This window comes from Panthera tigris, chromosome B1, assembly GCF_018350195.1.
Source record: "Panthera tigris isolate Pti1 chromosome B1, P.tigris_Pti1_mat1.1, whole genome shotgun sequence".
Lineage (NCBI taxonomy): Eukaryota > Metazoa > Chordata > Mammalia > Carnivora > Felidae > Panthera > Panthera tigris.
In genome coordinates, this window is record NC_056663.1 from 33,304,720 (window position 1) to 33,331,807 (window position 27,088).

The following is a 27,088-nucleotide window of genomic DNA, read 5'->3' on the forward strand; positions in this document are numbered from 1 at the left end:
GAATCCCAAGCAGGCTCCACACTGTCAATGTGGGGCCCGATGCGGGACTCAAACTCACAAACCGGGAGATCATGACCTGAGCCAAAATCAATAGTCAGACACAACCAACTGAGCTACCCCGGTGCCCCTAAATTTATTTATATTTTTAACCTTGGCTTTTGTATGAAATCAAGTCTCTGAGGCATGCATATACTTTGGTTATATGCATCCTTACATCCTTTTGTTCAAACTGAGTATCATTGTTTTGGTAAAGACATCTATGACATTCTACCCAAGGCATAATTTATGGCTCTCTCTTCTCTGTTTACTATCCAAAGTAAATATTTTAATCATGCTGACAGCATGGAGTGCGACATGGGGCTCGATTCCATGAACTGTGAGATCATAACCTGAGCCAAAACCAAGAGTTGGATGCTCAACTGACTGCCCATTTCTTCACTGGATTATTTGTTTTTTGGGTGTCGAGTTTGATAAGTTCTTTATAGATTTGGAATACTAACGCTTTATCTGATATGTAATTTGCAAATATCTTCTCCTCCCATTCTGTTGGTTTCATTTTAGTTTTGCTGATTGTTTCCTTCACTGTACACAGCTTTTTATCTTGACGGGGTCACAATAGTTCATTTTTGCTTTTGTTTCCCTTGCCTCCAGAGGCATGTCCAGCAAGAAGTTGTTGCAGTTGAGGTCAAAGAAGTTGTTGCTTATTTTCTCCTCCGGCATTTTGATGGCTTCCCGTCCTACAGTTAAGTTTTCATCCATTTTGAGTTTATTTTTGTGCGTGGTGTAAGAAAGTGGTCAGCTTCATTCTTTTGCATGTCGCTGTCCAGTTTTCCCAACACCACTTGTTGAAGAGACTGTTTTCTGTTGGATATTCTTTCCTGCTTTGTCAAAGATTAGTTGACCATATAATTGTGGGCTTATTGCTCGGTTTTCTATTCTGTTCTTCTGCTCTATGTGTCTGTTTTTGTGTCAGTACCATACTGTCTTGATGACTACAGCTTTGTACCGTAACTTGACATCAGAATTGCGATGCCTCAAACTTTGCTTCTCATTTTCAAGATTGCTTTGGCTATTCAGAGTTTTTTGTGGTTTCACACAAATTTTCAGATTGTTTGTTCTGGCCCTGTGAAAATTGCTGGTGGTATTTTGATAGGGATGCATTAAATTTGTGCATTGCTTTTAGTGGTATGGATATGTTAACAATGCTTGTTTTTCCAATCATCATGGACTCTCTTTTCATTTCCTTGTGTCGTCTTCAATTTCTTTCATCATCAGTGTTTTACAGTTTTCAGAATACAGATCGTGTATTTCTTTGGTTAGGTTTATTCCTAGGTATCGTGATTTTTGGGGCAATTAAATGGGATTGATTCCTTGATTTTTCTTTCTGCTGCTTCATTATTGGTGTATAGAAATGCAACCGATATCTGTATATCGAGTTTGTAATCTGTGACTTTAATGAATTTTTGTACCAGTTCTAGCAATTTTGGGGTGGAGGCTTTTGGGTTTTCTATATGGAGTATCATGTTATCCACACATGGTGTAAGTTTGACTTCTTCCTTGCCTATTTGGATGCTTTTTATTTCTTTCTGTTGTCTGACTGCTGAATCTAGGAGTTCAGTACTATGTTAAATAACAGTGGTGAGAGTGGACATCCCTGACAGCAGCATTTTAAAGTTTCCTTTTTTCAGGAAACAACCAACAAAACTAAAAGGCAACGAACGGAATGGGAAAAGATATTTGCAAATGACATATCGGACAAAGGGCCAGTATCCAAAATCTATAAAGAGCTCACCAAACTCCACACCCAAAAAACAAATAACCCAGTGAAGAAATGGGCAGAAAACATGAATAGACACTTCTCTAAAGAAGACATCCGGATGGCCAACAGGCACATGAAAAGATGTTCAACGTCACTCCTCATCAGGGAAATACAAATCAAAACCACACTCAGATGTCACTTCACGCCAGTCAGAGTGGCCAAAATGAACAAATCAGGAGACTATAGATGCTGGAGAGGTTGTGGAGAAACGGGAACCCTCTTGCACTGTTGGTGGGAATGCAAATTGGTGCAGCCGCTCTGGAAAGCAGTGTGGAGGTTCCTCAGAAAATTAAAAATAGACCTACCCTATGACCCAGCAATAGCACTGCTAGGAATTTATCCAAGGGATACAGGAGTACTGATGCATAGGGGCACTTGTACCCCAATGTTTATAGCAGCACTCTCAACAATAGCCAAATTATGGAAAGAGCCTAAATGTCCATCCACTGATGAATGGATAAAGAAATTGTGGTTTATATACACAATGGAGTACTACATGGCAATGAGAAAGAACGAAATATGGCCCTTTGTAGCAACGTGGATGGAACTGGAGAGTGTGATGCTAAGTGAAATAAGCCATACAGAGAAAGATAGATACCATATGGTTTCACTCTTATGTGGATCCTGAGAAACTTAACAGAAACCCATGGAGGAGGGGAAGGAAAAAAAAAAGAGGTTAGAGTGGGAGAGAGCCAAAGCATAAGAGACTGTTAAAAACTGAGAACAAACTGAGGGTTGATGGGGGGTGGGAGGGAGGGGAGGGTGGGGGATGGGTATATAGGAGGGCACCTTTTGGGATGAGCACTGGGTGTTGTATGGAAACCAATTTGACAATAAATTTCATATATTGAAAAAAAATAAAAAAAAAATAAAGTTTCCTTTTTTCTCCATTGAGTATTTGCTTAGTTTTTGTAAACCTATTTTCCAGATTTCTGAAAAAAAAAAAAAGATTGTTCCTCTCTCTGCTTGTTTTTCTGATGTTTCTGTGAAAGGATGAGTGTTTGGGAGCTTACTCTACCATTAGGTTGATGTCCTGTCATCGTCTGTTTTGTCCTAGATTTTAAGGACAAGTTCCATCACTTATGAGCTGAAGGATGCCAGTTAAAATATTTTAATTTTCCTTGTGCCTCAGTTTTTTTTTTTTTTTCATTCTAGGGAGAAGGGGGGAGGGGCAGAGGGAGAGAGAGAGCAAATCCTAAGCAGGCACCGTGCTCAGCGTGGAGCCAGACACGGGGCTCGATCCCATGACCCTCAAGAGTTGGACGCTCAGTCAGCTGAGCCACCCAGGTGCTTCTCAGTTTTCATATTTATTAAAAGTAGATAATAATAGAAACTTTCTCGGATGTATAGTAAGAATTGAAGAAGATAATGCATTTTAAGCACTTACGTCTCACCTATAACATGTGCTTAATACATGGTAACAATTACTATTAATAGTGATTTATCTACTAATGAATAAGAATGGAGTGTTGGATTAATTTAAGATCACGCATGGCAAAGGGTTATACAAAGAGATACTCTTCAATGTTCCACTGAAAGAGCTAATTTTATCCCCGATATCATCTTGGATTTCATATTCCAATCAACTTTTTGTTTGTCATATTCTGCTAAAAGTCTGAGGCTGCCATTGTTGAACACGTTCAAACTGAGCTCTTGGTTCCACACCTCCTCCATCAAATCTACACAGGCGCCAGCCTTTCAGCGTCAGCCATGGTACCTCATTCCACCCGGTTGCTCAAGCCCCAAACCTTGGAGTCTTTCTTGCCATTTCTCTTTCTTGGGTATCCAGTTTTTCACTATTGTTACTCATCTGGACCACTGAGACAGCTGCCCAACTCTTCTGTTTGCCTTTCTTCTTAACCTATACCCCCTAAAGCTTATTCTTCTCACAGCAGCCCTGGTAATCCTTTTCAAAAGGAAATGAGATCGTGCCCCTCCTGTATTTTCAACCATCTCATGACTTCGCATCACACTTAGAATAAAATCCACATTCCTCGCTATAGCCAATAAGAGCCTTTAGGGTTCCCTACAGGTCCCTTCTACCCTCTCTGCTCTCATTTTCTACTCTTTCCCTGCCTGCCTGGTCATTTTCTCCCTGGAGGATGCACCCTTCTCTCTCAGGGCATTTTTATTTTCTCTCTCTTTTGCCTGGAAAAAATCTTCCCCCCGATATATAGCTATCTTTCTCCCTTGTCTTACCTACTCACTTAAATATTATGTCTTTGGGGAGACCTTTCCTGACCCCTTATTTATTTTATTTATTTATTTTTTAATTTTTTTTTAACATTTATTTATTTTTGAGACAGAGAGAGAGCATGAACAGGGGAGGGTCAGAGAAAGAGGGAGACACAGAATCTGAAACAGGCTCCAGGCTCTGAGCTGTCAGCACAGAGCCCGACGCGGGGCTCGAACCCATGGACCACGAGATCATGACCTGAGCCAAAGTTGGACGCTTAACCGACTGAGCCACCCAGACGCCCCTGACCACCTATTTAAAGTAGTATTCCATTAGTCCCATCCCATTTTCTACTTTGTGTTTCTTTACAGACTATTTACTGGAGTGTGAGATACATGTGAGTGGGGGCTTCGTTTCATTCACTGCTATAATACTAAGATCTAGAACAGTGTCTACGACATATTGGGCATTGAGTAATTTTTGAATAAAAGAACAAATGAATGAATTCTTCAGAGAAAGAAAAGCTAAGGTAGCATCATGAACATGAATAAAATAGAATTTGTGGGGCACCTGGGTGGTTCAGTTGGTTCAGCATCTGGTTCTTGATTTTGGCTCAGGTCATGCCCTCACAGTTCACGGGATTGAGCCCGGAGTCAGACTCTGGGCTGACAGCATGGAGCCTGCTTGGGACTCTCTCTCTCTCTCTCTCTCTCTCTCTCTCTCTCTCTCTCCCTGTCTCTCTGCCCCTGCCCCACACATGAGCATGGGTGCATGCTCTATCTCTCTCTCCAAATAAATAAACATTCAAAAAATAAAGTGGAACTTGGAAAGAGGCAGAATTGGATTTCCAACATCAGTTCTGTAATTTCTTAGTTGTGTGATCTCAGGAAGTTATTTAACCAATCTGGACCTCAGTTTGGAGGACGTAAAATGGGCACAGGAAGGCTTAACCTTGCAAAGTCGAGAAGGAGCAGGCTGTTAGTATAGTGATTGGCAAAAAGTAAGTACCTAAGTCATTGCAGTTGCTATGGAGATTGCTTTCTACCCTCAGGTTAAAACTCCTGAAAGTCTTGTTCCTTTATGGAGAGTGATAGATTTTGGCCTCTGGGCTCCTAGCTGCAGTATTGAAATTACTTGGAGTCTGACTGCCAAGAACACCGGGTGTTCCTAAAATTGCCCAGCTACTTTAGACGGCTTATTTTCTCCTGTTTATTGTCTTTCCCCCACCGAGAAGATGCATTGTGGTTCCCCCATCTATGAAGCATTTCAAAAATGATACCCTATACATTGCTGAGCGGAACGAAGCTTGCAGTTACGAACGTTAGTTTTGAACTTTCAACTTAGGAAACAGTTTCCAATGGTATCATCGTCAACTCCCTCTTGAAACTCACACGCTCACATTTTTTCTTAGTGAATTGTTGACAATTTGGTGACATTGCGTGGCCAGTCTTACCCTGGACCGTGGATGATTTAGTCTCAAGGCAGCCAGAAGGAAATAGAACAGATTACATAAGCCATACCATCCCCTCAACCTCCTTCCTTTATGCTCCCAGACAAGTCCTTTGCCAAGGATTCTATTGTATTGTGTCTCACTCCAGGGCTGGCAAATGGAGTCGCACTAATGATCGGAGGACTGGCTTGGGGCACAGCCAGGTCCAAATGGCTGCAGCTTAGTGTTGGATTCTGCTGACGTGCTCCTTTTGCTCAGATACTGGAACATCATCCCCACTGCTCCCCTTGGTTGCCGTCTCTGCTGCAGGCCCTCACATGATGTGAAAGAAGTCTGAGGAATCAGTCTCTCAGACAGACGTGAGCTAAAGATTCTGACATAACTGCCCAAGGGATTAGCTTCAAGAGACTAAATTTGTACTGGAAAAAAAAATAAGCCAAGTCAACCAGATTTAAGAAACTGTAGCACCCCGAGGGCAGATGGGCACCCGAAGGATAAATGTTCTTAATTTTCTTTTTGCTTTTTTTTTCAAAACTGTATTTATTTCTTTTGAGAGAGAGAGACACAGAGAGAGGGAGAGAGCGAGAACACGGGTGGGAGAGGGGCAGAGACAGGGAGGGAGAGAATCCCGAGCAGGCCCCATGCCATCAGTGCAGAGCCCGATGTGGGGCTTGAACTCACTAACTGTGAGAGCATGACCTGAGCCGAGATCAAGAGTCGGACCCTTAACCGACTGAGCCGCCCAGGCGCCTCTTTAATTTTCTTTTTTAAAACCATTATTACGAAATATGAAATCTTGCAGCCACTCTGTGAAATGACAGCTGAACCCTGCTGGCTAATATTGCACGTAGCGTGATATACACAGTTTATCCTCAAGAGATATTTTCCCTGCACAATGGCTCTCGTACACTTCTTTGTCCTCTGGCTTGGCGTCAGCAGCCGTGATACCTAAGCGGTCCTCGTCTTGTTAGCGAGATGCATTATCTTGTTGGCCACCAAGAGACTGAAACAGAACAGCTGGGAACCAGCAGGGATGGGTGGGGGGAACGAGGGCTGCTCCGTAATGACTTCATTCCTCTTCTGTGACAGCTTCCTCCTATTCGGAGAACTGGATTCAATGTGACTGAGCGCTCCCTTCCTAATCCTGTGGCAAGACGAGCCTTGCAAACGGGTGCTGTAGAAACTGCTCTATTTCCCTGGCACAGTGAAATAATGTGCTAAAGCCCCGACCTGAAACAGAGAAGAAATAGATCTGAAATGTAGCTGCAAAAATCCTGGCATCTTTCTCGTCATTTTTCTTAGTAACCTAAATGGAGATCCAGTGTGATCCTCAGCTCTGAGCAGTGCTTTCCAGGGACATGGGATTTATTTAAATAAGAGCTACTTTTAAAATCTGGATTCCAGTTTTTTTCTTTTTCTTTTTTTTTTTTTTTTTTTTTTTTTGCTGTGTTTTAATCAGGGGACTAAAGATGTTTTTTTTCTTAAATTTTTTCTTTAACGTTTATTTATTTTTGAGACAGAGAGAGACACAGCATGAACGGGGGAGGGGCAGAGAGAGAGGGAATCACAGAATCAGAAGCAGGCTCCAGGCTCTGAGCCATCAGCCCAGAGCCCCACGCGGGGCTCGAACTCGCGGACCGCGAGATCGTGACCTGAGCCAAAGTCGGACGCTTAACTGACTGAGCCACCCAGGCGCCCCGGGACTAAAGATGTTTTAAAGAAAGTTACTCAGTTAGGGTGAAAACTCAGTTTATATCCTATAGTAGTTGTGTTTCTCATTGCCTTCTTGTTCCCACACTTAGTTTAGACTGAAACAAGTAAAAATTACAGGGATCAGGCAGAAGTAAATATGATTACAAAATCAAGTGTACTGATTTGGTCAGATGTGGATACAATGAATTTAGTGTCTGGGAATGTAAAAAAAAATGCACGCACAGACAGTGATAAGGCAAGATTAATTATAATAAACATGTGAATATGTATTTAATTTCAACTCTGCTAATCACTTTGCATATACTATTTCACGTATTCATCTGAAACAATCTGCAGATAGAAATAGCAAAGTAGAAATATGATTAATATTCCCTATTTCACCATGTTTTAGAAGTGCTTTAATAAGATAGTTAGCTACTGAATGGCAAAATGTCTTGTGCATAATGTAACTTATGCATAAGAATAATTTGTTTCCTTTTAATTTGGTCTTTAAAAAAATCCTGGAGCTTAATGTGGTCAAATCACATTTCCTAGGTTTTAGCACTGGCAAATCGTGGCACCGCAGTTCTAGAATCCAGGTGATATGTGGTTCCCTTGGTAAAAAAGGGTTTTAGGACCTTGAATCCCTCCAGCCTTGTCACTGAAAAGACTTTTCCATTTTACAGAAATCGGGTGAGACAAACAGACTAGTAAGGCAGTAAGAATTGGTACATGTCTCCGCAGTAATGTAATAAGAGGGAAAAAAATGTACAAATCTGAAAATTCTCTTTAAAAGTCTTCTTTGTCTTTAAATTCAGACTGGCTCCTATTTTTTTTTTTTTTTATGTCTATAAATGACTTTTAGAGTGAATTGGGATATGTACAAAAATGTTCTCAAGCAGTGTTATTCATAATGGCCCCGTTTAGAAAACATCAACAACATTCATCAACATAAAGGATACAATTTAATGTTTTTGCAATGTTTATTTATTTATTTCTGAGAGACAGAGAGAGCACAAGCAAGGGAGGGGCAGAGAGAGGGAGACACAGAATTCGAAGCAGGCTCCAGGCTCTGAGGTGTCAGCTCTGAGCCTGATACGGAGCTTGAACTCAGGACCGGGAGATCATGACCTGAGCCAAAGTTGGACACTCAACTGACTGAGCCACCCAGGTGCCCCCAATTTAGTATTTTATATGAGGAAACACTATACACCAATGAGTGAGAATGAATGTCTTCTATATATTTATTATATAAACACATGGGAATAGCTCAAAAATATAACAATGAGCAAAAGAAGCCAGACCAAAGATATAGGCTGTATAATCCCATTTACAGAAAGGTACAAAATAAACCAGCAGACAAACAAACAAAACCCACACTACTTGGGGCTCCCACTAAGTGTTCAAACTACAACAAAAAGCAAAAAGCGATGACCATAAAAGTCAGAGGAGGGTTATTTTAGGTACAGTTGAGCGTTTTTGGTTAAGAACAGTAAGCTGAACGCTTTTAGGATGCCAAATGGGGTTTGGGTTTGTTTGTTTGCTTTGTCCTTGGAGGTCGTTTTAGGAGTGCTTACAAGAATTTATTAAACAGTGCTTTTATATTGCTTTGTCCTTGGAGGTCGTTTTAGGAGTGCTTACAAGAATTTATTAAACAGTGCTTTTATATTTTGTAAATGTTTCTGTATGTATGCCGCATTTTACATTTCACACACACACACACACACACACACACACACACACACACAGTTTAAAAAAAGAAAAGAAAGGTGTCCTATTGAGAAGACAAAGTTCTTTGATGCGGGAGATAATGGAAGGGGTTAGAAGGGTTGATTCCCATCCTCCTTATGTATCTTAGCCCCCATTGGAACGGATGCCAATCGGGCCAGCCAGGCCGGCTGTCTGCCCTGTCACCTAGTGATCTGAGCGGGATATGAGGCCTAGGCCACTGGGGAGATGCCTGGATCTTTCCTTCGCGCAGAAGATGAGAGAAAAGCTGGAAATGATGTGGATGATGTTTGACACTGCTTTGACAAAGAAATAAAGGGCTAGTGAATCATTTTAGCAAGTTTGCCTCTGGGGAGTCTCCAATCTTTCTCTCTCTCGTGTCAATAGAAAGAACCCTTCCCTATCCAGAGCATGAAGAGAAAACATCCTTATTTTCAGCCGGGCCCAAAACACGGAGTCGATTGCACTCCAAAATCGTTAGTAATCATTTCGCATGGTTTCTGACCTTCTTTCAGGGCCCGCCCATCTGGGAAATTAGGTGTGTCTGCCCCCAATTCACTGAGGGCAAACGTTCCAGGGTAGTCATGCAATTGAACTAAGTCACCGTGAGGGTGATGTGTCCCAGACAAAGGAAAGCACGGCACTCAGACCGGGGGATACCCTAAGTGGAAGCAGCCAAGGGGGCTCCAGGGCAGAGAGCAAGGCTCAGGAGCAGAGGCCGGGAAGCTGTACAGGCTAGGGGTGTAAGATTGGCTCCAAAGTCAGGGCCACGGCTGCTTGTTTGGGGGGAAACATGACATGTGCATGGAGGTCCAGAAAGAGGATTGCATATGAGCAGAGTACAAGGGAGTCAAGCGATCCTTACTTTAAAAAGAGAGACAAATCCAGCCTGAGAGTCTAACAATCTCCTTGGCTGCGCTAGTCAGTCAGATCTTATAGGCAGGGCGGATTCCCACCTCACCGCATTATTTAGAGTCAAGTCTGTCTCCACATAGGACAGGAAACAAGGTGGGCCCTGAAGGGTTGCAATACGGAGTCCACAAGGCCAGTGTTCATTCTGCCTGGAGGAACCTGAAACGGAATTCTAAGAAGGCGGTAAGGTCAAAGAATTCGATTCTCCCTCAGTCACTCCGCACGTGGAGTTGGGTCTGATGCTTTTTTAGAAGAAGAAGACACCGCCGCCGGCTGGTAAACTGTCTGGGACATTGTGACGATGAATATTTTGTTTGGTAAAAATCACGTAGAAAACTTTACGGGTCCACGTGCTCCTTTAATTTACCGAGCTGCTTGCAGCAAAGCGGAAAGATGGAGTCCTCTGCCTTTTGCAATTGTTTGCGGATGCTGCACCGTCAGACTGGTTGCAATACAAATAAATTACAATCTAAATCCAGTTTAACCGGGGGGCGCGGAAGGCGCATCCGGGGCTGCGCGATGGTACATAATTTCAATACTTTTTGATGCCAAGGTTACCTCGTCTCTAAACTCTAGACTGTTATGGGGGGTAAGTGAGATTATTCATACACACACGCACATGAATACATGTCTTTAATTTCATTTAATCACATACGTGTATGCAATAGGGCACATCTTACCATGCTCAGTAACAAAAGGTACGGTGCCCGGCTTTTCTACAGATGTTGGCGTTCAATTAAAATCTTCACGATCGGGGCACCCGGGGTGGCTCAGTCTGTTGCGTGACTGACTTCAGCTCAGGTCATGATCTCACAGTTTGTGGGTTCGAGCCCCATGTCAGGCTCTGTGCTGACAGTTCAGAGCCTGGAGCCTGCTTCGGAGTCTGTGTCTCCCTCTCTCTTTGCCCCTCCCGCCTCTCGAAAATAAATACACATTAAAAAAATTAAAAAATAAAATCTTCACTTTTGAATACCAAGTAATCTTTTAATACGTTCAGAGTCATGAGGCATTTTTCAGGATCATTGTCTTAAAAAATAAATATCCCAGAGTTTGTTTGACATGCTCCAATGTGGACCAGCTCATTTTATTTTCGAAACATGCAGTGTTATATTAGTTTCAGATGTGCAATATAGTGAGTTGGCAGTTTCAGGCGTCACCTCAAGACAAGTGCACTCTTCGAACTATATCGTCTTTTCTGACTGTCCCATACAGCTGTCAGGTTGTATACTCTACTTTCTAGCTCTTGTAGCTTTTGCAATTTTTGTTTGATGGGATGAGTATCAGAGAATGTCCTTTTCTGCCCTCACACCTGCTTGATTGTAGGCTGAACAAAAATTCTGTCCTGAGGATAATTTATTTTTGAAAGCCTCATTCCACGGTCTTTTGGCTTCCGGGGCTGTTATTGGGTAATCTGTCACCATCTGATTCTCGATCCTTTTGTAAAAGATAGTTTTCTGACTGGAAGTTTTGGAATCTTTTCTTAATCCCTGATGTTCTGGAATTTTACAGGGATGCTTGTCTAGGTCTGTTTGCCATCGCGTTGAGCCTGACGCGGGCTCTTCCAATATGGACATGCATATCCTACAACTCCATTATCTTGTGGATAATTTCTGATCTTCAACTTTCTGTGCCTTGGCTTTCTGGGACTCCTGTTATGTGTGCGTTGGGTATTCTAAAAAGATTGCCCAATTTTCTTCTTGTTCCAATTTCTAACGTGTTATATTTAGTTTCCACTTTCGGAAAGGTTTCTTCAAGTTTGCTTTTTCTTTTCTTTCTTTCTATTTTTTGTTCTTTATCATTTATGTAGTTGTTTTTATTTTGGAGAGAAAGGCGGGCAGTGTGAATGGGGGAGAGGGGCAGAGGGAGAGAGAGACAGAAGATACTAAACAGTTTCCATGCTCAGCAGAGCCCAATGTGGGGCTGCGTCCCATGACCCCGGCTGGGATCATGACCTAAGTCAAAATCAAGAGTCAGACAGTCAACCAGCTGAGCCACCGAGGCGCCCCTCCTTCATTTTTTATTTTTAATTCTTAACATCTCTTTTTGGCTCTTCTCTTAATAGTCGTCTTTGAAGAAGCCTCTTTCTGCTTTATAGATACATAGATATATAGATATACCCCCTTGAGGGTATCACTACAGATTTTCCAAGGTTTTTCCCCTATACTATCTCTGCGTCCCCCTGTTGCTTTCTGTGTTTTGTTCTTTCTCTTTGATGGTGAGCTTTTCCTCAAATATGTGGTAATTATTGACTGTCAATTTCCATTTAAGAGTGGGCCACTAAAAAGCTGACTGGGTGCTTGGCAACGACGAGTGGTGTTTCTCTCTCACTAAACCCCGCACTACCCAGGACCAGAGAGTTCTTTCCTCTTCTATCTTTGCAGAGACAGAATAAGTGATGTGGTAGAAAGTCCACGGGATTTAGTATATGAAGACGTGCATGCAGGGTCCTGAATCTCCCCCTTCGAGGATGTATGAACCGAAGCAGATGTCCTATTTTCTCGGTGTCGGTTTGAACACGTAGAACAGTGCATAGCACACGTGATAGATACTGGTTGAGTGGACACGTGTCTTCAACGGAGAAGTGTAGACCATAGCACCCTCCTCTTCACTGTGTGGAGATACATAATGAAGAGAGTGTGTAAAAGTCCCTTCCCGTGGTGAAGTGCTACTCAAATTTCAGAGACTAGTCTTAAAAGGACTTTAAGGGGACACAAGTGCAATATTGTAGGGCAGGCATGATCTCGGTCAATTTCGCAGCATAGCGCATTCTTGGTAATACATCTGGAGGTGTGGATGCCGTGCTTCTGTAAAATCAGAAGTATCTTTGGAATACATGAAAACAGCTACCACGGAGAAGAGCGGGTAGGATTCAATAGAGTGGCAGTGGGGGCAGGGAAGACATGTGATGCACACTCTGGCTTTCTATCGGGAGGAACTTTCAATTAGAACTTTGCATCAAAGAGATGAGCTGTCTTGACGGTGCGTTTCCTGTCCCCAGACAGTTAAAGCGGGATTGTCCAAAAATATCGCAAAGGAAATTTCCTGCTAGGAATAGATTATGCCATTAGACTAAATGCTCTCTGAAACCCTTCTGGTCTTTAAGATCTTGGTTAGTACAGGATTGCAGATGTTAAAGCTACAATCGGTGTTCCCAAAGCCAGAAAACAGAAATATTCTCAGCCAAATTTACTCGGGGTGTTTGAGAGGCATCTTTTGAAATGAATCAGTGAAGGAACCAAAACTCTCATCCCATCTAAATCCTCATAGCTGATTCTGGCTTCAGAAAGTGGAATTTGGTAACGGCTCTGAAAGGCCAACGTCCCCCCCCCCCTCTTAAGATTGTGGCTTCTTCACCAAGGCCAGTCCTTTATCTGATGTTTTCTTGAAGAAATGACAGGCCTTTGGGGAATGTGGACAAGGAGGATGGAGTGCTTCCAGTAAAGAGCAAGGCTTCTTCCTTGAATGGGCTCACCGCCCAGAAGACAGGTTGATTTGCATTTTATCTGCAGTGCATTTCTCATTGAAGTGCATCGCTGTGGCAGGGCTTTGCCTCTGCCTGGATTTAGCCTTGTCCCCCAAGGAAGGCTGCATTCATTTATTACCATCCCATGCCTTTTAGTTGACAAGCCAGCATTTTCCTTCTCTTTTACCACGACCAAGAAAAGACACGTTACTGTAACATCTTCTTTAGCCTTTCAAGGTCACTTAAGAGGGGAGGGAAAATAAGAAAATATCCCCGCATTTTTGTTTGTGAAAGGATAAAGGGCGCAAGAAATACAAAAGCGGAGGCTTTAAAAACCGAGTTATATTTGCAGGAGGTGTAAATCGGGTGACCTAATGGCACCCTTTCTCTTCATCTCTCTTGCTGAAATCCACGTGGAATTGATGGATTAAAAACCAATGTTACCGAGCTGTGATGGCTTTGCAGTATCATTTTCAGACTAATCCATTTCAGTACCTGGTAGAATAAGTATTTCGGTGAAGGGTTGTCTAATGTTTTAAAATTAAGTTTCTTTTGATAGCTTCTGCTCAGTCTAAGGTAAGGTGAGAGAGCCCACATAGCTGTAGGTGGCTGACGAAGAGTGCTAGAATACTCCAAGAGCAATGACAATGTGCCTCTCACTGGGAGGTTCCCTCCAGCATGAGCTCAGTCCTCATCTACCAGCTACCTAGATGATCTAATCCAATACTAGGTTTCAAATTACCCTGTGTTGGGGGCGCCTGGGTGGCCCAGTCGGTTAAGCGTCCGACTTCGGCTCAGGCCATGATCTCACGGTTTGTGAGTTCGAGCCCTGCATCGGGCTCTGTGCTGACAGCTCCGAGCCTGGAACCTGCATCAGATTTTGTGTCTCCCTCGCTCTCTGCCCCTTCCCTACTCACACTATGTCTCGCTCTGCCTCAAAAATAAATAAATGTTAAAAAAAAATTAAAAAAAGAACTTACTAAAAAAAATCATCATGTGATGATTTCCAAACCTCTCATCTCATGCCCAGACATGTCTTTTGAACTTCTGAATCATGTTTCAGAAGTAATGAACACTTATATATGGATAGATTAAATGAACCAAAACTTAACCTCTCTTTTGGGGAATAGGGTAGGGGGTTGACAATTTTGCTTCTCCCTTCACCTGTACTAGGATTCTTTATACACAAGGTATAAATGTATCATACAAGGTGAAAAACCAAATAGGAATCATTATACTCCTCTATTATAGATTGGCTATCACCTAACAGCCTTAATACAGAACTTGCCTGGCTCTTGAAACTCTGAAAAACACAACTCTTTTTAAAAATGTTTATTTATGGGGTGCCTGGGTGGCTCAGTCAGTTGAGCGTCCAACTTCAGCTCAGGTCATGACCTCACGGTTCTCAGGTTTGAGCCCCGCGTCCGGCTCTATGTTGACAGCTCGGAACCCGGAGCCTGCTTCGGATTCTGTGTCTCCCTCTCCCTCTGTCCCTCCCCTGCTGGCACTCTGTCTCTCTCTCTCTTTCAAAAATAAATAATAAAAATTAAAAATGTTTAGTTATTATTTTGAGAGGGTGTGAAAGCACGAGTGGGGGGGTGGGGGGCAGAGAGAGAGAGAGAGAGAGAGAGAGAGTCCCAAACATGCTCCACACTCAGCTCCAGGGGGAGGACTGCTGACGGCTGGTGATGCGGGTCCAAACGAGAGACCCACTTGGAACTCCACGCAGGGCTCGATCTCACCAACGTGACATCATGACCTGAGCTGATATCAAGAGCTAGATGCTCAAAAGGGGGAGCTGCCCAGACATCCCTTAAAAACACAGCTCTCAAAACTGATTTGGAGAGTGCAGGTGAAGCCTGGGGTCCCCAGAGGGATTTTCTGCGCCCCCCCCCCTTGTCCTGAACCTAACATGGCTAAATCTTCAGAGTGGACCCCCGACTGATTACTGGGTGCCTGCACCCCAGAGAGTAGACCCAATGGGTATTTGTTTTCTGTATGTGACGTCAGAAGCACAGAAGTGGAGGAAAGGACGTCTGCACAGGGTTCTGAACTTGACTTCGTACGTGTTTTTCTCACCCCTTAAGTGTCTTTCCTCTACTGCCTGATGACTTTTTACTCAATCACCTAGATTAAAAGTAAATGTCGGGGCCCCTGGGCGCCTCAGTTGGTTAAGCGTCCGACTTCAGCTCAGGTCATGATCTCATGGTTTGTGAGTTTGAGCCCCACATCAGGCTCTCTGTTGTCAGCTCAGAGCCTGCTTTGGATCCTCTGTCCCCCTCCCTCAGTCCCCTCTCCTGCTCACTTGCATGCATGCGCACACACTCTCTCTCTCTCTTAAAAATAAATAAACATAAAAAAAAGTAAACGTCAGCTTCTCTGTGAAAACATCCTGATATATCAAGCTTCATGCATCCAGTGTGCACAATCGTATGCTGTCCCTGAGCCTGTGGCCCTGAGACATATTCTTTGTCCTTCTTGGTTTTGCCCTTTCTGGTGGTGGGGGTGGGGGTGGCCTTTCTGGCCTGCATTCCCCGCACTCCTGTGTCACCTGACTTACGGCTGGTGTCAGCCAAGGAGAAGCACTGGCAGGAGATGGGCGTTGGGAGGACAGAAGCCAAGGTCTTCCCCTCCCTATCTGCACTAATGGCCTTTCTAGTTCCCTCTGAAATCCCAGCTCCCTCTGGACATGCTCGCTCTGATTCCAGCTGCATTGGGGGGGGGGGGGAACTCCAGCTCTGGTAACACCATGGTATTCATTTTCTGGGGCTACTGTAGTGGTTTAATACCAATGACAAACTGAAAACAATGGAGATGTAGAGGCACCTGGGGGCTCAGTCAGTTACGCGGCTGACTTCGGCTCAGGTCACGATCTCACAGTTCACCGGTTCGAGCCCTGCGTGGGGCTCTGTGCTGCCAGCTCAGAGCCTGGAGCCGGCTTCAGATTCTGTGTCTCCCCACCCCCTGCCCTTCCCGTGTTCATGCGCTGCCTCTCTCTGTCTGTCAATAATAAATAAATGTTTAAAGAAAATTAAATCAAAAGAACAACCACGGAAATGTATTCCCTCGCCGTTCTGGTGGACAGAAGTCCAAAATTCAGGTGTCATCCGGGATGTGCTCCTTTTGACAGCTGTAGGAGAGAATCCTTCCTTGGCTCTTCCAGTTTTGGTAGTTCCAGGGGCTCCTTCACTTGTGTGGCACCGTCACTCCAATCTCTGTCCCTGTCTTCACATGGCCTCTCCTCTCTCTCCGAATCTTCCACTCTTTTGCCTTTTACAAAAACAATTGTATTGGGTTTAGGGTCCGCCTGAGGCATCCGGGATAATCTCATGTCAAAAATCCTTAATTTAATTCTATCTCTAAGACCCTTTAAGGTAATAGGGTCACTGGATCTAGGTATCAAGATGTGGACGTATTTTCTCAGGGGCCCCATTCAACTCACCGCAACTATCTCTTCTCTGTTTCTCCAATCTGTGGCTGGTAGAGTCTATCTGCTGTGGGATAATTTTAAAAAAAAATTTTTTTAAAGTTTATTCACCTATTTTTTTTTTTAACGTTTATTTATTTTTGAGACAGAGAGAGACAGAGCATGAACGGGGGAGGGGCAGAGAGAGAGGGAGACACAGAATCGGAAGCAGGATCCAGGCTCCGAGCCATCAGCCCAGAGCCCGACGCGGGGCTCGAACCCACAGACCGCGAGATCGTGACCTGAGCTGAAGTCGGACGCCCAACCGACTGAGCCACCCAGGCGCCCCAATTCACCTATTTTTGAGAGAGAGAGAGAGCGAGAGAGCACAAGAGCATGCACGCGTGCGCTCATGAGCGGGGGAGGGGGAGAGAGAGGCAAGAGAGAATCCCAAGCAGGGCTCTGCACGATCAGCACAGAGCCCAGCTTGGGGGCTGGAACTCACGAACTGTGAGATCATGACCTGAGCCGCAATCAAGAGTTGGCCACTTAACCGTCGGGCCACCCAGGCGTCTGTTGTGGGATAATGCTTGTGTTATCTCACTGTCCACTCTTCAACTCCTCAGAACCTGCCTCTTCTGGGCAACCAACGACTTATATCAATTTTTCTCTGTTACAATTACTTGAAATGGTTGTAGCGAGATCCCGATGGAAATGAAATCGCGTTTTTTGGATGCCTCTATTATAGAGCCATAATACAACGTGTTATCATGCTTTGCTTACATGTGTACATCCCCTGGCATGCTGAGTAAACTTTTTTTTTTTTAATTGTTCTTTTTGTTCCCGGGGCCCAGCGCTGTGCCCAGTCTGGAAAGTGTTCAATAAATAATGGGTTATGAATATTATAAGTCTGAACATATGCTTCATCAATCCCATGCTTCATCCCGTGCTTCATCTGGGATGAATGTGTAAAGCGTCTAAGGAACCAGTAAAAGAAAAACGCTCACATCCTTCTGCAAAACAGCAACACGTAGAGAAAAAAAATATTTGTGTGACAGAGACTATATTAGCTCTTATTAGTTCAATAAAGATAGATAGCACAAGACACAGTGCTTCCAACAGAATTTTTTATAAATATTTCTTAGCAACTCTCAGTTTCAATCTCTCCGTTTCACTTGATGTCATGTTTAACATTCTTTTAGTGGCACTCTAAATGATTGTTTCATGCCAAATACCTCCCAGACTGCCCCTCTTGTTACCCAGAGTCAACCTTTCTAAGAAACAAGGGGCTTCAAATTACTGCAAAGGTGTTAGTTTGGGGGTAGGTATTCTGTATGGCTATTCACGGTTACTGCTTGATATGTAATCTGTTTTATAGACTGTCACCTGGACAGTATTCTAGAAGTAGACTTTGGTTGTTTTTTTTCTCCCCCCTTTTGGCAAAGTCTCCAGCGGTTTTGCAGTTTTTACCAAAAAATTACAAAGTAGCATGAAAGCTTTCTTTCCCCTTGAGCACTCAAATCTTCTGTCCTCTGCTGGCATGCCTTTGGATGACTGACAATCCATCCAATCCATTGACATCCCTATGGTCTTTTGTGCATATATCTTTGCATTGTAACCCCCCACCTATGACACCAGTTCTGCTTCTCAAAACCTTCTGCGTTTTTAAAGCCACTGTATTGACCCCGTTAAACCTTTGGAACTAGACAGATTTGGGTTTGAATGCAGGTTCCACTATGTGTTGACCGCACGTGAACTTGAGAAATTCATCAATCTCTTGGAAGTTTGGTTGTCTCGTCTGTAAAATGGAGATATTCACGCCCACATCAGAGTGATATTTCTAGCGTTAAATACGAAAACAGATGTGATAGGGTCATCACACAAATGCTTAAAGATATTATTATCCCAGCTTTATGTCTAAGATAATTTTCTAATTTTTTTTTTTAACGTTTACTCATTTTTGAGAGATAGAGAGAGACAGAGCATGAGCGGGGAAGGGGCAGAGAGAGGGGGACACAGAATCTGAGGCAGGCTCCAGGCTCTGAGCCATCAGCACAGAGCTCGACGGGGAGCTCGAACTCATGAACTGGGAGATCATGACCTGAGCCGAAGTCGGACACTCGACTGACTGAGCCACCCAGGCGCCCCGATGTCTAAGATAATTTTCTGATTGAAAATTTCTTTTAATTTCCAAATAGAGTTCTTACTCTAAGACTTTGTAATATGTTTTCTTTTGGTGCCCTTTTAGTGTTTATATTCCCTAAAATTAAATTTATTTATCTTTTTTATCTCACCTCCTTTGCTATATATTAATGATTTCTTGAATAGAGCTACTATTTCACATTTCTCTACACCCTTTAGAACAATGAGGTCTGTAGCTGGCATGTAGTAGGCACTCAAAAAATTGGTTGGAGTGAATTAATTCTCAGCCCATTGAGTTGATTAACTTCGGTACGTTTCTGTTCTATGTGTCTTGCTGAAGGACCCTGCCTGTCACATTAATCTTAGAATCAGAGGGAATGCAGTATTCCATTATATTGAGACAGCTCAAAGAATTGGAAATAAAATGGTAAATTTAATCATTTTCTAGCCATCAAAACTTTTTATTTTCTCTGAACAGCTAACAAAATGCTGGTATGAGAAGGTGAACATGGGTGGAAGGGAAGTTTTCTGAGGTGTTGAGGCATATGTCCTACAATTTCAGAGGTAGCAATTTGTTTTGGAAAAGCTACCAAGAATGGTGTTTTCCATAAATATTAATCAGTTTGGGTCACTCATGAATGGTGAAGCAAAGACTATCCTCAAACACTTTGTGTTTTGGTGAGTATAAGTGGTTTGGAGTCAGGGAATTTAACAAGACTACACTATCTATTTACTCATTTACACAAAATAATGTTTATCATTTACTCCCTTTATTCACTCATCCGTTTCATAAGAACCAAAAACATATTTATTTACTTATTTTTTAATTTTTTTAATGTTTATTTATTATTGAGAGACAGAAACAGACAGCATGTGAGTAGGGGAGGGGCAGAGAAAGAGGGAGACAGAGAATTCCGGGCAGGCTCCAAGCTCTGAGCTGTCAGCACAGAGCCCGGCATGGGGCTTGAACCCACGGACCGCGAGATCATGACCTCAGCTGCAGTCGGACACTGAACCGACTGAGCCACCCAGGTACTCCAAACCAAAAACATATTTAAAAAAGAAATTATTTCCCCAGTAGAGGCTGACCTATTTTTTTTTAGATATTTTGCTAATTTTTAAGATTTCTGTTGCACGGAGGATATATGTTTATTACAATGTCATACCTCTATTTAATCTTAATATTTTTTCCTGAAATTTTTGAGTTATTACTTAATTAATATTAATACCCACATTATTAAATTCATGTCGATGTTCCTTTTGTACTAAGGCACATTTATTCCTGTCTTGTAATGACTCTAACATACTTTTAGTGCCAAAAGCACCCAAACCCAACCAAATGTCCCAGGGTGTAGATTCGTTGCACCATACCTGATAATATGCCGATATCCCGTGGGGGACTGCTATAACTTCCTGGTGATGTCCTTGGCAGGTAAGTCAGGGCAATCATCGTAGAATTCATCATCCTGTCAGTGGCTCCATTGTATACTATGGACCAGTGTCTGATGAAGGGACAACTGGGTAATTCTGAGTGTCATGATCAACTGTGGTGATGGGACGTAAGATGTTCACAGTAATTAGTGAAACTATTTGAGTTCTAACAACTAATTTTGAGACTCCTCTCAAAAGTCTATGGGTTGCTACGTTGAAGTACTTTAAGTAAGTTGAAAATAAATAAGTACCTCAAAAAAGCATGTGGAGGCGTCCCAAACTGTCTTTCACTTTCTCCTCCAGGTAAAAAACATTAATGAATTGCAGAGACAATAGGTAATGTCTTAGAGTCATATTTAAGGTTTCGTTCGATTTATTACCCAATGGCCATGCCTCACCAACAAACTTTCTTACATGTAGTTCATATTGGAATATTTTATTCCTTTGAATCCTACTTCAGAAATAATTCTTCTAAACTTAACCAATGGATTCTTTTGTCTTTTGAAATGGATATGTTGAGATTTGATTTGTACACTATAAAATTCAGCCAACTTAAGTGTCCAGTTCAATGGTTTCAATATATCTACAAAGCATTTTAGTCATCCATCACAACAATATAATTTTAGGATATTTTAATTACCCATCATCCAAAATAACCTCATATCCATTAGCAGTCATGCTCCATTTTGCTCAGTCTCCTCTATCCCTAGGCAAATACTAATCTACTTTCTATTTCTATGGATTTGCCTATTCTGGATGTTTCATATAAATGGAATCATGAAGTGTTTGGTCTTTCATGATTGACTTCTTTCATTTATTATGATGCTTTCGAGGCTCAACCTTACTATAGCATATATCAGTATTTCATTCCTTTGTATTGCCAAATAATATACTATTATATGGATATACCATATTTTGTTTATACATTCATCAATTGATAGACCTTTGGGGTGTTTCTGTCTTTGCCTATCATGAAGGATGCTACTATGATCATTTCTGTAGAAATCTTTGTGCAGACATATGTTTTCTCTCCAGGTAGATGCCTACAGGTGGAATTTCTGGTTCATAGGGTCTCTACGTTTCACACAATGAGAAGCATCAAAGTATTTTCCCAAGAGAATGCACCAATGAACTTTTATTTTCCAGTGTTAATATTGGCCTTTTACTTATTTGTATCATTGACTGCACTGTACCATTTTGCACTGATGTATCTCCATTTTACTTACAACTTCCTCTCATTTGGCTTTGTGACGCTTCAACAGTCTGATTTCTCCCATGTCTTATCTGTGACACTTTCCGCCTCCCCGCGTGGAATTTTGGTTCCTGATTCCTTTCTTCTCTCTACCTCGGCAATTTCATTCAGTGAAGTGCACTCCACTTCCTGGCGTTGTGTTGATTCAAATCAGTCAACGTGGTTTAAAGTCTTTCCTGAGCTGTAGTCACACAAGCTGTCCCTTGGTACCTCTGTTAGGCTTTTCCATTTCAAATGCAGTGTGTTCCCCAGAGGGCTCGTCTCCTGCTCCGCAAAGCTGGCCTTTCTAATTGTTCTCTCTTTTTTTAGTGCCTCTGCTGTCCTCTCAACTCGCTTGCAATTTCAGTCGTTTTTTTCCCTTCTTCTCCCTCTTTCCTTTTACCTGATTAGTTTGCCAGCTCCTGTCACTTTATGTCTGTCACCCTCAGAGACAGTCCCTTTCTCTGTGTTACCCTCTCATGCTGCTCAAGCACCATGATTACACATTTTAATTTCCGTACATTCTTTTTACGCTTAAAAACACGATTATTATTTTTCCTTTTCCTTTTTGCCTACATTTTGCATTTATATCTTACTTACTGGTTTAATCACATTCTTTTTTTTTTTTTATTAAATTTTTTTTTCAACGTTTTTTATTTATTTTTGGGACAGAGAGAGAACAGAGCATGAACGGGGGAGGGGCAGAGAGAGAGGGAGACACAGAATCGGAAACAGGCCCCAGGCTCCGAGCCATCAGCCCAGAGCCTGACGCGGGGCTCGAACTCACGGACCGCGAGATCGTGACCTGGCCGAAGTCGGACGCTCAACCGACTGCGCCACCCAGGCGCCCCACTGGTTTAATCACATTCTTGTGACTCCTCTCTTAAAAATCCTGAGGTTCTATATCATCCTCTACTAAATACCAGATTCCTTAGCAGCACATTCAAGTCTCTGATATCCCTTCCTAGTCCTGTCTCCTATTTGCTCTGATATAGAGCATATGTTCAAGTCAATCTCAGTCCTCTTTGTTTTATTTTTCTGCCTCCAGCTTTGTTCATGCCTCTCCTTGGGATGCCCTGTCACTGAATCTGCATAGGGCAATTCCTCAAGGCCCTAATAAAAGGTGCCCTCCTCCACACTGATGCCCATGATCTCCCTAGACTGAATTTATCACTCTCTTTTCTCAACAGTGTCATTTTCAATTATGTATTACAGTCACTCGATGCATATCTAATCTTCCCTCCTTAAATCTACAGTCCTTGAGGGCAGGGGCCGCCTGGCATATTTATCACAATTACAGCAGCTACCATTTCCTGAATATTGGCCATGACCTAGGCACTGAGCTAAGTCTTTTGTATCGTGATATCGTCTTTAATTACAATCCTCTGAAATAGGTGTGTTTTGAATCGTTGTTCTATAAATGAGGCAATTCATGCTTAGAGAAGGTAGGTAACTTCCCTAAGACTAAACAACTTCTAAATGGCAAAGCTGGAATTTTATCCTTGACTTGTCTGACTCGAAAGCCTGTGCATATAACTATGCCCTTATCACTTTCTCTGTGTTGTAACACCTGAATTAATAAATGCCAGTTAAGTGAATAAAAAGTGGTCAGTATGTGCTACTGAAAAGACATATAAGGGTTAGTTCAAACTGAACTTATAACACTTTCTCAGAGTGAATTATTTACCACTCCTGAGCTCTTTACTCATTCACAAGGTGTTGGTAAGAGACAATAAGCCCTGCCTTGCAAAGCTGTTGTGAAGATGAAACGAAACGGGGCACATGATGGCATCTACTGGTAGGTTCTCAGTGAATATTAGTTGATAATAAGTGAAGTGAAATTCCATTTTTACGATCCCTCCTTGATAAGATTGACTCTACTTGAAGATAGCCACATGACAGGAAAGGTATGCAACCAAGGTAGCCGTAACAATTTCCGAAACTCCACCCCAAGAGGACATATGTTTTATTATTTACTGCAAAAGGGCACTCATAGTCTTTGACCTAAAATAGAACTAAATAGACTAAAAAAGCAAAACAAAACTGTATGGTACTTCATAATTAAATGCTGTTTTTACTTCATTTATCTATCTATCTATCTATCTACCTACCTATTTATCATCTATGCATCCATTCCATCCATCTATCCATCTATCCAGCCATCCCTCTCTCTCTCTCTCTCATCTACATGCTTAATTATAATATCCTTAAATTGACCCGGTAACTCTGTCACTGGGTTTCTAGGAGTAACATGCGCATAGTTCTTCTTTACCCTTCTTGCTTGAGCTTCAATTTGTTCTTTAAATCCCTCAAGTAGTCTCAAATATGCAAGTAAAATTTGGTTTTCTTCTTTCCTATCTGTTTTTCTCCAAGCAAGTTCCTTATCTTTCTCTTGCTATCCACAGCGATTCACCGTGGCATTTCAAATAAGTTATGTTGGTGTCCATAATAACATTGTTCCTTCAAGCAAAGTTTTTTATTAAATTAAAAATGTAAATTACAATAGTATATGAGTATATATGCGTTCACCAAATTGTACTGCTCTTCACTGTTGTTCTTATTTTCATAGAATAAATGCCCTTTGACATTTTATAAGATCCCATCAATAATCTGGGGTTGAAGAAATAACTTCTTGTGTGGGATGAAATCTTTTATTGAAGTTTTTTTAATGATTCTTTTTTAAAAATGTTTTTTAATGGTTATTTATTTATTTTGAGACAGAGAGCAAGTGGGGGAGGGGCAGAGGGAGGGAGGGAGAGAGAGAGAGAGAGAGAGAGAGAGAATTCCAAGCACGTTCTGCACGGTCAGCACAGAGCCCGACGTGGGGATCGATCTCATGGCCTGTGAGATCGTGACCTGAGCCGAAATCAAAAGTCAGATGCTTAACCAACTGAGCCACCCAGACACCCCATGTTGGATGGATTCTATCCTGATACTGTTTTCTCCACAAAAACAAACAAAAACAAAAACTTGTTTGAGAGACCTGGGGAAAGATAGATAGTCCTCAAGCTGGGACTGAGCAGGAGAAAAAAGGTGTAAATGTGACATGAAAATCAGAGTTAACTTTCTGGTCACTCTGGACTACCCAAATATGGGTAAGGTACATCAAGATGTCATAATAAAAATGAACTTATCAATATGTTCCCAAGTCCGTAGTTGGGGAATTGTAACTAAAGACTTTTCTCATGCAGTTCCCATTCTCTTGACATTCAGGAAAAAAAAAGCACAGTCTTTTAAAATTACAGTGCCATATGGAACACTTGTGGGCTGATGTATTCATTTGTCTTGAGTTTACTGCAGTCTAATGGGAGGTCTAAAATTCAATCTTCATAACCTGGATGGATTTCATAAATGCAGGGTGCAATTTGAAAATCTGCATAATTTTTAAAACCTCGGTGTTTTAAATGCCTGAGGAAAAATCTACAGTAAACATCCAAATCATTTCTATTTCAATATTAGTAGCTAACGCATGTAAAGATGACATCCCATATTAATTACATTAAATGTAATAACATTTCAGAGAAGTCATTGGTACTACAAGGTGACATTTTTGTTCTTGTAATTGCCTATGGAAAGAGTGCTTCCTTGATCTAGAGACAATAACTTTTTGAAAGGTCCAACAGTGCAAAGTTGCTTGCTCTGTCCCTGCCAGTCTTTGTAAGGTGTCTATTGGAGGATCTTTGTGCTGATTGTGCACAAAGGATTGTGAAAAGGATGAACGGGGGAACACTCGTAATGATGCTGATCTCCGCAATTTTCTTGTCCACAAGGAACACTCCCCCACGCATGCTCATTGACTTCTTCCAAACGAAACACGCTCATCCGAAAATCGTAAGCTTCAGTAGCACTCACCAAAATAACATAACAGACCTAAGACCCTGGAAGAGGACCCTATCAACCAAGTTACTTATTTTTTTACTTTTTAACTTGACCACTCATTATAAGGGTTCTTGTTTCCTCTAATATCTGTCCTTGGAGCACAATTTCTCTCCATATCATTAATTTGGATAACATTTTATAAAAAAGTAAATAATTAGCAAATTTTCTCTAAAGTTTGAGATGAAATGAGGTTTCACACACACACACACACACACACACGCACATATATATATATATATATATATGTATATTTATTAGTAGCAAAAAAGAAAGATGGTGTTATTAGGATAGTAGATGCCATGCCTATGAGCAAAATCTAAACACATAATAATAACTAGAACTAACCCAATACTTAATAGCTGACCCAACATCTTTTACAAACATTACTCAGTTGATTTGCTCTATTTTGCCAGGAAGCAGCCTGAGCAGATACTATTCTCATTTTGCTGGGCTCAAATGTTGTAGATTTATACACATTCATTTAGGAAGGGAAGATTTGGAGCTTGAAATAAGGTTTTCTGAATATAGATCTTATTTTTCTCCCAATATTTGATGGAGTATTGGAGGGAATAGAAACCTACACAGACAGACAATAATGCAGAAAGAGAACTTCTGTACCTGGGGTAGGCTGAGCATCTTTGGCCTAAAGCACGTTTTAATAATGTATGTACTACTAGGGATAGTCAGTAAGACAGCAAAAAGATGTTGTGGGGAAATAGGTTCTACTTACATAAATGGGTTAGAAAGAAGGGTTAGGGCAGGAAAGCCACCACCACGGGGTGAAACCACCCAAGGTCAGCTTGAGATGCTGTAAGGGGATCAGGAGTAACTTGTTATATCACCTGCAGGAAATTACTTTCGATATGGTTCCAACGTACCTTGATCACAAACTCCACTTGCCCCCACCCCCAGACTTTTTGTTTCTTTTTTTAAAATTTTTTTAATGTTTATTTATTTTTGAGACAGAGAGAGACAGAGCACGAACACGGGAGGGGCAGAGAGACAGGGAGACACAGAACTGGAAGCAGGCTCCAGGCTCCGAGCCATCAGCCCAGAGCCCAACGCGGGGCTCGAACCCACAGACCGCGAGATCGTGACCTGAGCTGAAGTCGGACGCCCAACCGACTGAGCCACCCAGGCGCCCCCAGACTTTTTGTTTCTTAAACACACAAGTTAATGATAACTATCTGATTGTTTTCTCCACGTTCCTGTGTGTAAGGTCTTGTTTTCTTTACATTCACCATGTGGGTAATATCTTGTGAACTCAATAAATACAGAGACAAAAGCCCTGTTCAGGGCTCTTGTCTCCTCCTGGACATTAGCTCTCTCATATTCAATTCTGTGTCCTCTCTCTTGCAGGACAAGAGGGAACTCCAGACTCATAGTCTGTGACAGGGTGTCTCCTCCTAAGAAATTTGGAATATTGGTGGGTCCTATGAATAACTTAAAGAAAAGATTTCATTGCATTTTTATTTAGAATCATTACATATTTAGGTTTTTATGGCTCACGTTGACATGTAAACTTATCTATTTTTAATAAATTCTTGACTAAAAAACAATGGATAATATGATTTCTTTTAAGTTCTAGTTGATTCCATTTGGATAAAATTTAGAAGGCTATATTAATCATAGTTTTCTCAAGGAAATGGAAACTAAAAAAGAAAAACCTCAATTCCAGAAATATTTATTGCAGGCTATATGCAATATATATATATATAAAAAATATGACTATTTTTATACACTATTTTTATGCCTATTA